The sequence below is a fragment of the Toxorhynchites rutilus genome, chromosome 3 (assembly GCF_029784135.1).
Source record: "Toxorhynchites rutilus septentrionalis strain SRP chromosome 3, ASM2978413v1, whole genome shotgun sequence".
NCBI classification, from domain to species: Eukaryota; Metazoa; Arthropoda; class Insecta; order Diptera; family Culicidae; genus Toxorhynchites; species Toxorhynchites rutilus.
The window spans coordinates 147,948,065-147,959,211 of NC_073746.1; the positions used below are offsets into that span (position 1 = coordinate 147,948,065).

An 11,147-nucleotide genomic window follows, 5' to 3' on the forward strand; every position below is an offset into this window, starting at 1 on the left:
AGTTTTCTACGTATAGGCCTACACTTTCCACACAAATTTTTGAACGTTCGTAGAGGTGTCGGAAGACGCGTTTAAACTGCTCAGCCGGTATGGGGTTCATAATACGCGTCACATTTCGTTGAATGTCTAGAACATCGCCAAAACGGTCTCCTTTCATAGTGTTCTTCAGGTTCGGAAACAAGAAAAAGTCTGACGAGGCGAAGTCCGGACAATAGGGGGGATGGGTGATGACAGTTACCTTTCGTTTGGTTAGAAACTGCGCTACCAAAATCAGGGTGTGCGCGGGCGCATTGTCATGAAGCAAAAACCATTCTCCAGATCGGTACTGGTCGGGTCGCACGCACCGTATCCGTGCCAATAATCGTTCCAGGACACTTTTGTAGAAGACTGCATTCACTGTTTGCCCTGGAGGCACAAAATTTAATGGCGGTTCTCTGTTCAATAATTGAAATTGTGACGCGACAATCACTGCGTTACTCTTATCAGCCAAAACTAGCTACTGAATCGAGATAGTGGTTCAGGGTAGAAACGGTACATATAGGTGTCCCATGTTCCAAACTCAGCAACTGAGAAAAATGCAATCAAAGTTTTCTAGCATATTTATCTACTAGAAGCTTTAAGAATTTCAGTTTAGCAATATACCAGGTTTTTTATGAGCAGGACACTATTGTCTAATGAAATGTGAGAAGTTCCCCTCACTAGAATCAATCAAGCTTGATTATAAGTTTAAAATTCATGGTGAGACAGTTATGACTAGAATATCAACATGGGACAATTGAACTTCATGTAGTTTTTTGAAATACTGGGAACAAAAAGTAAGTTTTTTTTGCGTTTTTTTCGAATGATCATGCATAAAACATCGTGATCTGCAACACCTTAGCAGAATATAAATCTCATTGTTATCAGACATTCGCTAACACGCGTACACGTGTTCTGTTGAACTTTTTTTATTTGTTTGAGAATTAGTTCGTTCTTCCAAACCAGAAATGAGTACATTAGCCCTGCTGAAAGCGTGATATAGAATTATTGTACTTTAGCCGATTTATTTGATATGGATCTACACAAAATACATTGTGAAACAGTTATGAATAGAATATCAACATGGGACAATTGAGCTTGATGTTTTATTGAAAGCTGGAAACGAACAATAACTTTTTTTTGTGTTTTTCCAGAAGATTATGCAGAACAAAAAAAAAACCTTTTGTTGAATGTTGAAATTGTCAAAAAGTAATATGGGACATTCTTCAGAAATGAGAGTAAAGTGACGAACCAGCCAGAAGTGTTGAAAGTCATTATAATACAGAAATAATAACAGTATTATAATGACTTTCAACACTTCCAAATCCAATTATCGAGTCAGATTTCAATTTGGTGTGAACATCCACAAGAAAACTATGAATTTTCACTGTTGCACGATGCACTGTTTTGCAATAGTGCAATAGAACATCTTGCAATAAAATAGACATTTTCAATGTAATTACAAATTAATTCTACCCTGAACCACTATCTCGAACCAACGAAAATTTGTCGGCAAAATAAGCTTATGACTAAAGGTTATAGTGTATCATTTCTAATGAAGTTTTTTGATGCAATTAAAAATGTTTTCCCCACGCAGTAGAAATAACATTTCTATGCAATAAAGTTTATGTGGCACCGATTAATCTAATATCCTCACTTCATAGAAACCTAATAAAACACAAATAGATTAACAGTTCAAAGATTTACTGAAATCTGTAATTATTCGAACATTCCTTCGTTAACGTTATTTGTACTCTAGAATTTTGAAAAACTTCATAGAAACTGCAAAACATATATGCTGCGTCAGTGTATTTGAGTCTCGATTGTATTTTGAATCTGCAAGAAAACAATTTTTATCAGTCGCCCTCAGGAAGCTTTGTTGATATGTCTTTCGTCCATTGTCGAATAGTATGAAACCAATATTCCTGTTCCTACGAAGAATAATTCAATACTTTTGTTGGTTTCGATTGAGTTAGAGTGGATTTTTTTCAAAAACACCAATTTGATCTGAACTGATTGAATATCCTAGAAAATTGTAAAGTAGTTTTTCGGTATCTCTTAGCAAAACAAAATTTACAACTCTTCCAAAAATTACGTCCAAAGAACAAAACCAAATCGGGGGTGCGGAAGGTGGCGACGTCGCCAGGAACTGTTGCGGAACATATTTTCACTTTCAGTTTTCCACCGAAGAACGCAGCTCAGCGCTGAAAAATACCGTCTTCCCATCCGATTTGGAATGCGCTGCACTTTAACGCCACTTTTAACCTAGAAACAATGCTCGAATTCACGAAAATTTGTTGATCGATCGAGAGAAGTCACCAATAATTCATTCATGATTCACTAGTCATCCTGCAAGCGACCATATGGCAGAGGCAGCGAGATTTTCGGAATGTCCTTTGTCAAGGCCTAATGTTTGGTTCAGTTTACCAAATTGTTCTTTTTTTACGGCTAGAGGCGGATGAACTGAGAAAACCTGTGAGTCTGAGAAAGCCTCTATAATTCAAAACATCATCATCATTACACCAATAAATCCGAACGCGCTCCAAAATTCGCAGAAGCTCTTTTTCGAGTCAAAAATTATACAAATTCACCTTTGATCACTTAGGATACTACTGTCGAATGCATCGAAATTTTAAAAATACCTCTTCAGTTTGGTGGCCCTGAAAAGGATCGATGGGTTTGCCTGGTTTTGCGAAGCAATTAGAGATACCGATTCATATTTCATTCTTGTTCTCGCGAGAACGGTACACGAGATTTGCGTCCTTATTGCCAATGCACGTAGTGCACTCAGTATTCATCGCGATTATCCTTTTTGTGCTGGACACAGTACAGCCCATCGATATCTGATTGTACATGAAATCAACAACTTGAACGTGTGATTCAATCATCCACAGTCAATCTCCACATAACGGTATGGAAACCGACGTGGTGTGTCCCATTTGGTATTTCTCTCCTGCTTTCTTCTTCTACCGATCATTGTAAGCTCTGCACTATGCTTGCTTCGTGCATATTCTGAGAATGCATTATGAACGGTAGCTAAATATAAATATGAATTGAAATCTAAACACTTATAATTCGACCATTTTTTAATATATCGCAAAGATGTATCCAACATTTGATTGTAAATATTTCCACGCATCTATCACAATAAAGAAAATTATTTTTGTTTTTGAGATAAAAAATTGAATAATTGTAAAAAAATAACCATTATTCCCATCAAGAAGATCGGGAGCAATGCAGAGACATCAACAGTGGCGACAGTAACAGCAACGAATGCAGTAGCAATAGCAAAGAGTTTTCTTCGCGCAACCACAAATTGTTTCATTCCGTCGTTGACCTAGCAAAAAAAGTAAACCGTTTTTGTGTTATCGATGCAGCACACACAGTGATGCTTGAAATTTATTTGCCACGACCCTTTTTAGGTCTGGAGTAATATCCAAAAAGATGAAAATCAAACTGACTAATTCATTCACGGGGAAAGCTTGTGAGAATTTAGGAGTATTTTTGACCTTATTGATAGTGGTGACTTTCCGATCATTCAATTTTCTCGCATTGTTTTAACCAAAGTGCAACTCATTTTAAGACCCCGCAAAATGTGCTATATTAGCCATTCCATGCTAAACCGACATAGTGGCTCTCAGATTTTCGTGAAAAGTGTCAGGTTTATTCCTTTTCGAAAAATATTATTTTTTACCCGTATTTTTTATTCCTTTTCTTTATTAGGATGCCCATTTCAATTTTTTCCCCTTATTCCAAGTTTTCATTTTTTTCAAATATAACTTTTGATCTACAAGACCGATTAAGCAAAACATTTTTGAAAAAAAATATTGCATTTGCAAAACAATTGGATTTTGTTCTCGTAATTATTTATTGTATTTGTTTTTAATAGTTTACGCAACCAAGAGCGCTGTATATTTTTTTCTTTTTTTTTTTTTATTAAATCGTTTATTTTTACAGGCTCAGTTACATAAGTTTAAAGGAGCCAAACTTCTGTCTGTATTGTAACAAGTATATATAAACATTTTTCATTAATTCTAATGTTAATGAAGTAGAGAACCGATTACTCGCTATTTTTTTCTTGAAAGCTGCGATTTTTACATAACATATCCAAAAATCAAAGAGGCATTATTTTTTGTTCTTGAATTATGATTTTTCTAAATTTTACCGTTGGACCGGAAAACCATGTTTTCTACTTTCTTAAAAAATGTCTTTTTACCAGAAAAAATCATTACTTCTGAACTACTAGACCGATTCATATGATCGATATATCAAAGTGAAGCCAATGTGTCATTTCTCTTTTAAAAAAAATATCACACTTACGAAAAATAATTTCTAGTAGCATAGATCTAGTCTAGTAGAATAATAATATTTAACAAAGACTGAAAACATGGTAACTTTGACAAATCATAACTCAAAAACGAAAAGCAACACCTCTCTGATTTTGAGATATGTTATTTAAAAAACACACTCAAGAAAAAAATATAGCGTCCTTGGTCCCGAACCATGTATAAAAAACATATACAATCAATAATTACCTAATTACCCTAAAACTAAACCTAGTTTTTTGCAAGTGTATTATATTAAAAAAAAAACAATACTATTTCACTTTGTCCACTACATCGGTTTGGCATGAAAAGGCTGATATAGTATAATTCATGGATCATTTATTTGAAAATTATTTTTTTTGAGAGCGTTAGAGATATAATTTTGCCAAGAGATACTGAAAAATTACTTCAGTGTTTCAATATCAAATTTTTATAATCAAACACTCATTTACTCGCCCTTCGAAGGCGGCATTGAGGTGGCGTTCAAATTGCCTTCCTCAATGCTGGGAAATGAGAGTTTAGGTTTAGTTTTCCAAATGCTCATTTTTCAAGCTTCAATTATTCAAATCATCATCTTCATCATCGCTAAAATATCCCCAACAAATGAATGTTTAGATATAAAACATCAGTGTAACAAGCCCAGAAAAATAATTCAAAATGAAGTGAGAAAGCATTGAGAAATAGCGTAGAAAAAAAAACTAAAACTCATCAGGATCCAACTAAAACCAAATCCAACAACCCCATCGACAGCATCAAAGTTATGATTCTGCACCACCAAAAACCAGTGACAATACTGATTGTTCTTTCCAGAACCACTAAAGTTTTGATAAAAAGCTTGATTTTTCATTTTCCATTTTCATTCTCCATTTGAAAGTTTCGAATAAATGAAAATAATACAAAATATAAAAATTGACAGCCATCGGTGTATTCCTACGTCTCTCCGGTTATGTTCCTGACATGTCTTTTTGTACATATAACAATTATCAACTTCAACCAAATGTCAACAACATTATATATGAGCACACTATCATTGAAATAATTCCACCCCAAATCAGCCGCAAAACAGAAAATTTTGACGCGACCCTCTTCGATTTTTTTGAAACTTGATATGATGATATGATGGAAGCTACACACAATTTTCATTATCATATGACCAAATTGAAAGCGACCGATTTTTTAAAAGGGCGTATTCAAAATCATTGATCTTTCTTTAAAAAAAAACATAACCTAAAATCCAGTTGTTGAAAAATAAAAAAACCATTTAGGAAAAAATAACATTTTAAATACACTGTTGAAAAATCTTACTCAAAAATTGAATTTAATATTAAAAACAGTTATATCTCAAAACACACCCTCAAGAACGGTTAGTCCTAGGATAACACGTTATATAAAGTTTTATATTTAGAATTGCATGTAGATTCCATTTTTCGAGTTACTTTCTTTAAATGGGTAAGACGGAGACGATTGAATCACCAGATTCAAAGTCTCCGTAAACGAAGGAGAAGAAGAAAAAGAATGGGTACGGGCACAAAGTATTGAATTTCAAAAATTTTCAAGAAATCATATCTTCATTTTGGTGAGATTACCACGGCACCACTGCACGCCAAACTTTGTTGAATTGAATAGGTTTTTTTTCACAAAAAAATATCGAAGAGGAGGTTGGGGGAGGTGGGATGTGGTGGTTGTTTTGAGATATAAAAGTTTTTAATATTAACTCTTGAGTAAGATTTTCTAACAGTGCATTTAAAATGTTATTTTTCCTAAATGGGTCATTTATTTTCCAAACATATTTTACATATTTTGTCAAACACAATATTTTAATCAGACATCTGGATTTTCAGTGATTTTTTAAGGAAAGATTAATGATTTTGAATACACCCTTTTAAAAAATCAGTCGTAGTTCAATTTGGTCATATGATAATGAATTGTGATTTTGGGTAGTTTCTATCATATGTACCAAGTTTCAATAAAATCGAAGAAGGTCGCGTAGAAATTTTCTGTTTTTCGGCTGATTTGGTAGTAGAATTGTTCTATGAATAATTTAGATCTCCATTTGCGTCCATCGAGAGATGTAAACTTCTTGTATCAAACGATTTATCAAAAATAAAATACTTTACCAAAATCTTCTTTTTCTTAAATGGCACTAACGTCTCTAGAGGAACTTCGCCGTCCCAACGTAGTGTTACTTGCGTAATTTTTATTAGTACTTAGTTGAGACTTCTATGCCAAATAACACGCCTGGAATGCATTTTGAGTGGCAAATTCTAGAATACGCGTGACCAAAATTCTCCCGAAAAATTGTGGCTTAGCTACAACTACACAAATATAAGACACAATATAAATGAATGAATCACATTGAATGATACTCACACTCTAAAAAAAATAACTTGCTACAATCCACTCCCAAGCGAACCAATCAATCAATGATCTTGAGCTATAAGCTTAGCAAGCTACCACTGCACAAATTTATTTAAATAGCACATTTGAAAGTAGTTTCTTTCGGCACAATGCAACTTCCAATCCAATTACTGATTTTTATTATTATTATTATTTTTAGTAAACATTCATATGATACACACGTTGCTCAAATTTGGGTTTAGTTGTACATCCACATCACATATTCCTCTTAATTGATTTATGTATCTATCGATTCAACATTATTTAGCTATTGACAAACGATTGTAAACATCTGCACCGATTGACACTGTGTTTCAGTCGAACACTGTCCACAATTTAGCTGTCATCAACACTTCTATTAATATCGCTGTCGCTGTAAACAACTAAACAGCAATTAATTCTAAAGTACACACTTCAAGTAAACACTTCAAATTCGCCCCTTTTTTCGGTGGTTAATGAATTTTCCCATTTTCACTCACGCAATCCTCTTCAAAAGGCTTCGGCCGGGACCACACAATGTAGCAGCAAGAAGCACGTTGGAGAGCGCTTGTTGAAACTTATCCGTTTTCTTCGTCAAGCACCGTAACAATTCACCAAACGATTATCCCCTGCGGGTACACACTTCACTTCGCCACAGCATCCCTGCAAGAGCCCGAACTTTCAAGAATGTGCGAAACTTTATCTGCTTTTCTCTCTGCCGGCGCTATTGTTGCAAGTGGGCGCCGGAACAGCTCCAATGAAATTTTCTTCGCCTAATTCTCCGGCTGTAACAACAACGGACTGGGAAACTACATCCGCAAAAGAATCCCGCCCATAAAACGTCTGACGATGGAGCGAAACCCCGAAAAATAATTCCACATAATTCTCGGCACGAATGAATTATTCCGCGCACCAACGCACTCGAGCCGTATTCCTTTGCTCCGCTGAACAATTCCACGCGGATGTGGAAATCAAGTGCGAATTTCCCGCGCTTGAGATGCTTTCACACGCACGAAACGGATGCTGCGAACGTTTTGCACTGCAACTGTCGCCGCTGGAACCGTTGATTACGTACTGAACAAAGCTTTGCCCACATTGCAACATTTTGGGTGCCATTGCCGCAGTGAGGCAATCGACCGGCTGCTGTCAGCCGGATTCGGCCGAGCAAACGAGCGAGCGCAGGAGAAACGCCGTATACGAACACGAACGGTTCGGGTTTCTCGCGAGTTCCAGCATAGGACGCGTTCTCCGAGCATACTCGAACACGTGGTTGGATGTGGACGAAGCGAAATATACCGTGCTGGATGAAATCTTTCACAAGACCGGGTTGTAAAATTTCTTAATTGTTTTATGCAATTTCATTGTTCGATTCAGTTTCTTTCGTTCAGCTACCTGAATCATATTTCGGAATAGATTATGTCAAATAACACAAAACCGTCCAGAGGCGAACTAGCCCAGGAACAGGGGATAGTAACTTCAAGCAAGAAAGAGGGACCGATTCGAGATTGCTTTTATGTAAACAGTGAACTTTTTTACACTCTAAAAATTGCACCGACTTGCACTGACAACTGAATGATATTGTCAATTTGTGCGAGATGCCTCAAAACAACTGGGAATAAATATTGTTTGTATACAGTAAGTTACATTTAATGCGACGTTTAGATGATTGGACAGACCTGTAATGTGACACGTTTTATTGGACATTTTTGTAAACATCGAGTTCGGGGCCCAAATTATGACACCATATTAAAGTTGCCACCAGACGTAGACACTGTACCACTCACATCGCCAATGTTCAATAACAAATCTAAAAATAAAGACTATGAAAATGGAAAACCTGGAATCGTAATCCAATCTGCAATCGGATTCTGATTTTGAAGAATATATTCGAATAGACGCATTAAGCTACGTGTGCTTTCATTGGAAGGCGAAAATAATGATGGATATTCAGGTGGAGTAAACCTGCTTTCAAAATCAAAATTATGAATGGAAATTTACTTTAACGTATCGAATATCTATTTTATGTGATGAAGTAAGAGGTTTTTTTTCCGATATCCCAGAAACATATTGAACGAAAACTGTGTCTAATGATGATTTTATAGGTTGATAGTAGATAATATTTTTTATTTTTTTATTTTTTTTATTTTTATAGAGACTTTGCCTAATGTGGCATTCGCCTCTGTATTTCAATTTTATTTTGTGAGTTTACAGTAATTCATATATGATTGTACAGTTTGATGTCTTTTAAAAATTTCAGTACTTTTTCTTCCATATTGTTGTTGTTACTTAATATATCCCTTATATTGTTTGGTAGTCCATTTCGTCTCCTTTCAATAGCGTATTTACAGCAATCGAGTAGTATATGGTTCACAGTGATTGGTTTGCTACAGATGTCACACATCGCGGGAGGTTTCCTCTCGAACAGATGCTTTTTGTTGTACCAAGTATGTCCCAGACGCAATCTGGTCAGTACTATTTGCTCTCGCCTAGTTTTTCTGTCCTTCCATCTCGTTATGGTACCTTTAATGAGTTTTAGGCCTCTCGGATCTGCGTTGTTCCAGATAAATTGATGTTTTTGCCACAAAATCCTTCTACACCAGCTAACTGCATCTTGTGCGGGAATCGAGGAACAAATCACCTCCGCATTTCGTCCTTCGCGAGCCATGTCATCCGCCTTTTCATTTCCGTCGATTCCCTGGTGACCAAGAACCCAGCATAGAATGATTTGTTTATCCTTCATCTCTTTTACAATTTTTTGAATGAAAGGATGATGCAACTTCCCTTTTTCTATCTCCTGTAAGCAGAATCTGCAGAATCTGTGAAAATTACGCTTCTATTTTGTATTTGCCTTGTAGCTTTCGCAATTGCAAAAGCTTCGGCGGAATAAACGGAACATTGATTACCAAGGCTTCCACTAAGCCGGTAGTTCGGGCCTACAATTCCAACTCCAACTTTGGATTGTGATAACGAACCATCTGTGAACCAAAGGTCGTAATCAGCGTATTTTTTTTCCACTAGTGATTCAAATAATTTTTGGGCTATCAGACGTCCTTGACCTGCTCTGACCCGTTTTTTCAAAAACCAGTCGATTTTAGGACACGCTTCATACCAGGGTCTACCTAGCTTAGTGTGGATTTTTGTGATCATCGGGAGTTTTTGATTGGTTAGAGCATTAAGTGCTTGATTGGTTTTCTTCCATATTGTTTTGGTTGTAGCGTTTTCCCTCTCCATGATTCTACAAGCCTTTTTTGCCAATGTTAAGGTTGCCACAAATTCCCATGGGAGCCGTGCTGCTTCTGCCATCATCGATTGTATTGGAGTTGTTCGGAGGGCACCTGATGCAATCCGAATGACAGCATTATAGGTTGGAGTAAGTTGGATGATGTTTTGCCACTTGAGTACTTCAAGTCCATAAAATAATTTGGAGAGAACAATAGCGTATCCAATTCTTTCGAGGGTTTTCCTGTCAGCCCACCGAGAAATTGCTTTCAGCAGATTTAGTCGACTTCTGCAGTCTTCGATCAACTTTTTGGTGTAATTGTTGAACAAGCATCTTCTGTCGAATATCACACCAAGAATTTTTGTGGTTTTTGGCCTTTGGAGTTCGACTCCGTCCAGGTCTATCTTCCCTCCGTCAAGGTGCCATTTTCGGTGTTTTTGTAGTTTGCAGCAATGCATGGTTGAAGACTTATCGACCGAGATTTCAAACCCTACGCTAGAAGCCCATTTCGAGATGGCTTGAACTGCTCTCTCCAACTTTAGGCGCAAGTGTTTGACCATTTTGCCTGTAGCAACGACCACAATATCGTCAGCATAAACGAACATACGGACGTTCTTAGGAGCAGCACCAAAGATAGGATTGATTGCCAACAAGAATAGTGTCACAGAAAGCACAGACCCTTGGGGCACACCATTTTCTTGAATTTTTGCTCGCGACAACGATCCTCCATAGCTTACTTGAAATGTTCTTTCTGCGAGGAAATTTCTTATGAATCGCGTCATGTTCTTCCCCAGGTGGTTGCTGATAATTCTATCCATCACGTGACGGTGCCATACACGATCATAAGCTTTTTTCAAGTCGAGAACTACAATTTCACAATGTTCTCGATTTTTTGCTGCTTCCGTTATCACATGGTCTAATTCCGAAAAATAATCACTTGTGATTTTATATTATAATAGTAATTATTTGTGGAACAAACAGGAAATGCATCGACAAATAGTTAAGTGAGTGTCAGAACTACATGTGTTAAGTAATCAAACAAAATGAAGTAAAAATTTTCATTCAAACTTTTATATTTTTACACTGCACTTGGCCCTTCTGATCTGATGGAGAACAATTTACCACCCAAGCACTAATATCACCACCAGACGTCGACACTGTACATTTGTCGTCGAAAATATCACACAATGATCACAATGATTGGATGG

General features: G+C 36.5%; 1 protein-coding gene across 1 annotated transcript in view; it reads right to left on the minus strand.

Annotated features, from left to right (window-relative positions):
• The window catches only part of LOC129777046 (zwei Ig domain protein zig-8-like), an 82,527-nt gene extending 74,742 nt beyond the window's left edge, over window positions 1–7,785 (minus strand). The window contains exon 1 of the mRNA XM_055783097.1: window positions 6,714–7,785. The gene's annotated coding sequence lies outside the window, so the exon portion shown is untranslated. The remainder of the gene's footprint in view (window positions 1–6,713) is intronic.
• Window positions 7,786–11,147: the final 3,362 nt, after the last annotated feature.